The following is a 6,474-nucleotide window of genomic DNA, read 5'->3' as shown; positions in this document are numbered from 1 at the left end:
ATTTGGAAATCATACACACGAGGACCCTTTATCCCCATGCTCGGAGCACCCTTTCCCATAATAAAAGCACAGTAATCACCAAGAACACAGAACTGCTACAATCTTCCCTCTGCAACATTCAAAAATGAAAAATATCAAATAGTATAAAAACGGATTGTATAGTCTTCTGTTCTTTAACGGGGGTCTTCTTCTGTTTCATCTAAAAACTTAGCTAAAGAAACTGGTTTGTGGAAAAGGAAGTATTTTAAAATAGATTTGTCTTGAAGGACAGGTTACCATCAACATGTTTTGCCTTTTAGCATTCATGTGTAGAACTTTGCCAGGTTCCTATATGGATGTACTTGTTTTGCACATGAGAAGCAGCTAGTAAGTGGTCAGCAAAGCCGGTGAACTGTTGGGACCTTTCTGCCCCAGCGTATCTCTGACTTTAATATTTTGTGTGAGAATTCAGTTGAATGACCTGGAGAACTGAAGGCCTCTATTTCTTCATAGAACAAGTGCAGCATAAGCAGCAATTGGGACCATGTTTGGAATAGCCACTTTTAGAGGTAAAAAGGTCACTCAGTTTCCATGCATGTAACTAACTACAAGCTCAGTATAACACAAAGAAAAGCAGCAAGGAGACCAAAACTGTCTCAGTGGATTCATAGATTTTTAAGGCCAGAAGGGATCATTATGATCTGATCTGACCTCCTGCATAACATGGGCCATAGGGCTTTCCTGAATTAATTCCTGCTTCAAGTCCAACAGATGTGGGCGAACTATTTTTTTTTTTTAAAGAAAAAAATCAATCTTGACTTAAAAAATTGCTAGTGATGGAGAATCCACTGCAACCTGTGGTAAGTTCTAATGGTCAATTATTCTCATTGTTAAAAATATGCACTTATTACTGCTTGAAAGCTTAAGCAGACCTGGTCAGGTGAAGAAGCTAGCTTTGTTTAAAAATAAAACATGTGGCTGTCATTGCAAACTTCTCTTAATCAGCAAACATTGGGAAAAATAGGATCGCTAGAAGTAATTTAAAGAAAAATAAAAATCTCTACTTGGACACTATCTAATTGCAGTTCATACTTCCTACCAGCGAGCTGAATAGCATCCATATTAACACAGAAGTCTTAGCTCATGTTTTCTCTGTAAACTGCTGCCTTTTAATTTCTTTTTGAGTTTAGTCAGAAACCCTGGAGCCAGTTTAAGATATTAGGAACCTATAATTGTCATAGAACAACAGGAAGAGTCTCTGCTTGACCTTTGATTTAACAGGAAGGCTGTCTTGTACAGAAGTACTCTGCTGCTACAGCTTTTGCAATGTATCATTACAATCAGTCTCTTTTGTTCCAAGCTTTCTCAGCATCTGTGAAGCAGCAGCTGGTTACTTGTCTTCATCATCAAAGTGTGTTCAAGGACATTGGTCTAAAAACTTATTCTTCTAACAGAATTTCATTGGTTTGCAAAATTAAAACTTGGGGCTGGAATGTTTTCAAAGATGGGTTGAGCAAGATAGGTAAAAATAATAGAAGGGATCTTCCATCATGGAAATACTTTCTGTTGGTCGAACATCTCTTTAAATAAATTCTACTTAGCAGCAGGATTTTCATATCTTGTTCTTAATTTTATTTTAAGATTTTAAATAGAGAGATGCTACAGCTAGAACTACAACTACTTATCCAACCCCCAAATGGTGGTGGTTCAGATAAAATGGAACAGAGGTTGAATACACCTCTGGTTTGGGATTTTCTGAGCCACAGTATAAGGGAGGCTTTTCAAAATTCTAACCCTTCCTGTTTCTAAGCATCTCTAATTTTTATGTATGCTAGAAAACGAATGAGGCAGATTACTTGGCAGCCACCAGTCTAGGTTTTACTACATCCAACATGGTCGCTAAAAGCTACAGTAGGATTCTGACATCATACAGCAGTCCTCTACTATTTAGAAGCCATTGTTCCAGGAGCTTTGGCTTTACCTTGCTGTTCTTATATTTGTGTATTGAAGTGGGGATTTTTGTTGCTTTACTATTTCATGAAGCTTATAAAAAAAGAAGAGTTGAAACTTTTGTTGAATGACTAAAAGAGTGCCAATTCGGGGGAAAAAAATGCTCAGAATGATCAACACATTAAAACAAACTAATAAAAATGGGCACCAGCAGGAGTTAGTGTAGAAAGAGTGGCACATATGAGAACTGACTGACCTTAGACTCCTCCTTCATTACTTGCTCCATTGTCACTTATGATAAAGCGAGCAGGAGTGATGATAATAGTAACTACACATCGATAGAGCCATGCATGCTTCTGAACAGCATTAATGGTACTGTACACTGGCAGCTGTGTGATCTTTATTAAACCTAGAAATACAAACTGCTGCTTGTTTTCAAAAATCCTTTGTATTGATTGAGACAGATGCCTTTGGAAAGAGATCCAACAAGGTTTGAAACCGGTGAAGTGTTTGTCTACATAATGTCAATGCATCCTTTGCTTATGTGAATGATTACTGTGTCTCTTTCATGGCTTGTTTTCACTAAGCTGGCTAAGTGTTGCAAAAAAGTAGCTGTATGTAATTTTCAAGGTACTGAGACCTAAAATTCTAATCACTTCTGAACATTTGTCCCTGGGAGGTTTGAGAGGCTCTGTTAGGTTCCAGCCCCACTAGATGCTCAGAAAATCTGATTTGTTTGGCCTTACCCCAATCAATTTCAGGGAATTGAAGGTGCACACTTCATTGCAAGATTTGGATGGAAGGTTGGGACTCTCGAAGGGGCTTAAGTGAGTTGAGCACTTTCCTCACCTTGACCTTCAATGAGACTTAGGTGTCTATTTCCCTGTAGGCCCTTTTGCAAATTTCAGCTTTACTTGTTACCACTTACAGAATTCTGTTACTCTTTTCTTTCTCTTTTTAAGTGTTGTAAAAATTCAGATGAACTATTGACTGAAGCCGTCTGTATTTCTCCCTCAATTATTTCCTTTTTCCAGCAATATCCTTTTTCTAACTAGTGTCTTTTCTGAAAAATTTCTGGCTCCTGAATTATTTGTAGCCTCTCAGGATAAAGATCTGTCATCATATTTCACACTGTGTTTGCATTCTTAATGACTTACTAAAGGTCTCCTGTACAGTACGTTCCCCCAGATAAAGAGGATAGTGAAAGATGGGAAAGAATGTGAACTCCAAATGGGAAAACCAGACAAAAGGTTTCTGGCATGGATTTATTTACTCCAACTGTTAATATATCAGTAAGGGCTAAATGTTGAAGTTCTCACTCAGTTTTTAATCCAGTCTCTTTTTAAAGGCTCGTCTACACTGCTCCACAGTTTGGATTTTGGGGGTGTGAATAGCAGTGTACACCAAAGTGCTGTGCTGTAATATGTGGATACTGTGGGCACAAATGAAAAGGTCCCTATTTTGCATTAACGTAGTACAAATGTGAACAAGGAACCTATTAGTTTGCACCTGTAGAATCCACATGGGGGAATCACAGTGCAGCATTAAGGAATGAGACTACATCCATACTAGTGAGAGCTGACTAGGAGAAACACTTAAAGATTCCTTTATATGAATTGCAGTATATAGAAGAACATAAAGTATATATGTCTATGAGATCAGGCTTGTATATCAAAACAAATAAGAATGACAAAACATTTTTAAGGAGGAATTGAAAAAAACAAGGCAGGCTTATCAAGGTTTTCAGTGCAGTCAAGATTTTAAATACTACACAATCTATGCATTTTATAGTCATTAGAAAACTAGTGTATACCCATTCCATCTCCCCACCCTTGCTGTTTGCACAATCCCAGCATTCTATAAGTATCTGAGGTTTGGCCAGTTAAATACTCCTCCTGGATGCACATTCAGGTTAGAGCTAGGATGCAGGCAACAGTAAGATATAGTCTTCTGGAAGAAACTTTTTTTTCACCCCTGATTTTTACATAAATGATCATTTTACCAGACCAATCGGAATTTACCCTTTTTCTTATCCTAATTGTGTGTAGCTATCACATGCTTCATTGTAATGAAAGGCATGGAGTCTTCGATTCACTGTTGGAGTAATTTGTCACATCCAGATGAAAGTAATCCTGATTTTTTGCTAAGTAACACACAGTCCAAAGTGTCATTGTCTGTGTCGTGTCTCCTTTACCCCATGGACCACTATCTTCTTATTTTGTAAAATATGAGGCTTTTGATGGCTTTATTTAGCCATTGAAAGGGAGTTTTTTCACATTTTCTGCAATATTTTTTCCATCATCATAACTTTTAAACATTGTTTCCATTTAACCTATCAAACAACATTCCCAGTTATGAATATATATATACTTACGTTATGGAAACCCTGGGCCTGCTCCTGCTCCCACTTAAGTCAGTGGTAAAACTCCCTATTTTTCCACCCTTCTTTCTCTCCTAATATATTTAACAGTTCTATTGGTGTAGGGAATTTGGAGAAGTTTAAAGATTCTCTATGGATACCAACAATTGTGTAGTTCTTAAATATCTGTATTGCTTCAATCACAGTGGGTCAAATTCTGTGGTTTTTAATTGAGCAAAACTCCTGTTGACTTCAGTGGGAGTTTTGCTCAATTTAACAAATGCAGAGTTTGGCCTATAGCTTTTCCTGTATTAAATTAAAGGGCATAACCATGTTTTCATGAAATAAGCCTACCATTCCTCCCCTCCACCTCCCTTTTTGCTTTTCCTCTCCAGGAACTCATTTCCTCCAAGGCATTCTGGCAGCCCAAGATTGTCCCTCAGGAGCATTTCCTGGTGCATAAGCCCTGGAATCTTAGCACTCTGTAAAGTTTTATGCCATATCATGTGTGTTTTTAATAATGTTAGGAAAGATAATTTTTCAATTTGTTCTCATGCACAAATTTGCAAGACTTTTGCTCTTAGTAGTAGCTTGACCGGCTGCCATATGCAGCATCTGAACTACAGGGGGTACAACATATACTGCCACTAGTCAGTCAGGTAATCAGTCTTAAAATTAGAGGCCAAACCTCTTCTCTCCTCTGAAACGGAACATATTAAAAAGTTCATAGCTTAAACCTAGGTTCTTTTTTCTCACCGTATTATTTATTTATCTACTGTGAGCTTAGTATGCTAATTTAAATGATTGTTCAGCAAAATCTGAATGCTCTTAAAAGAAGAGATGAAAACTTAGGGTTTGGTCCATCCCTCAATGAAATCAATGGAGAGATTGCCATTGACTTCAATAGGAGTAGTACAGAGCCCTTAGGGAGCCTCATTATCTTTACTTTTTTATTTATTTTGCTTATCAATGAGATTAGAAATTCACAACTGAAACCTTGATGGCAACTGAACGTCACACATCTTGCACTGCATTCGTGCCCGTGACTACTCTGACAAGTGGGCCTGCATCCCAGCTGAGCTCTCATACGTTCAAGGAGTTGCAGTTCCCGCTGACAGCTGGAGGGGCTGGTGTGGCTCTTACTTTCAGGCAGCCAGGTGAGCGCCAGGTCAACTGAAGCCCGCAAGGCTGAGGAGATGGAGGCTGCAGGTGCAGCAACTGGTTAGGGAGGCAAAGATGCAGAGTGGGGGACAGAATAGGAGTCTGAAGGGGACAAACTGAGGGGGCAAGGGCTGAAGGAGGAGAAAATGGGGCCAGAATTTCAGGGGGAGCAAATGAAGGGAGCTACCTTAAGTTCCCCCACAACCTCTACAACCCTGCAGAAGCTTCCTAGCTAGGTTGCCCTTGGCTCTCTCTCCCCACACTCAATAACTTTCTAGGCTCTCCCTCCTCCATACTCCCCATGGCAATACTGACCCATCCCCATAGTGGCTCCTGTCACCTTCCAATTCCGGTCCCATTTGTGTCCCCCAACTTCTCTGGCTGCCTCTGCCCCAAAGATCCCTTGGCTTCTGAGTAATGCAAAACCAGGCTTCTACCTCCTTCAAATCGGTGGGATCCTGAGGAGAAAAGTTACAAATGGAGCTGCACAAAACTTGCCAGCTATGAATCTTTTTATCCAACACTTAAAAGATGGTGTTTATGTAACTGCTGGAGTTTCTACCAGTATGAAGGGCCAAGTGTCTTAATCTGTCATGTGCAGTATGGGTGATCAGCAAAAGCGGAGATTTTTCTCTTAATTTTTTAGAATGCAGAACAGCTTATGATGCTCTCCATGGTTTTTAATATCCTGATTAGGATTTGTATCAGAGCAATATAGTATGTCATCAGTATATCCTGATAATATGTTGGGGCTGCCACTTGTTTTTCTGAACCTTTTATTCCCTTCCTTTTTTCTCCTTTAATAGTGTTAGATGGAATCCTGTGGGTAAAAGTGAATGCACTGTAAAAGAAGGTGAAGCGCTTGTGGCAATCCAGCAGTTGTGGCAGAGTAAAGATGTGTGTGTTACTTGGGGGTATTGGAGCATTACCGAAAGAGGGCAGAGTTAAGGATACATGGGGAACCTTACCTGTGCATTTTCTGTTTTTTTTCAGAAGTTTGATTTTTGTTCCTCTCAATGTTCTGC

The sequence above is a fragment of the Chrysemys picta genome, chromosome 1, assembly GCF_011386835.1.
Source record: "Chrysemys picta bellii isolate R12L10 chromosome 1, ASM1138683v2, whole genome shotgun sequence".
Classification (NCBI taxonomy): domain Eukaryota; kingdom Metazoa; phylum Chordata; order Testudines; family Emydidae; genus Chrysemys; species Chrysemys picta.
The sequence above is the reverse complement of the archived record's forward strand: the minus strand, read 5'-3'. Positions refer to the sequence as shown.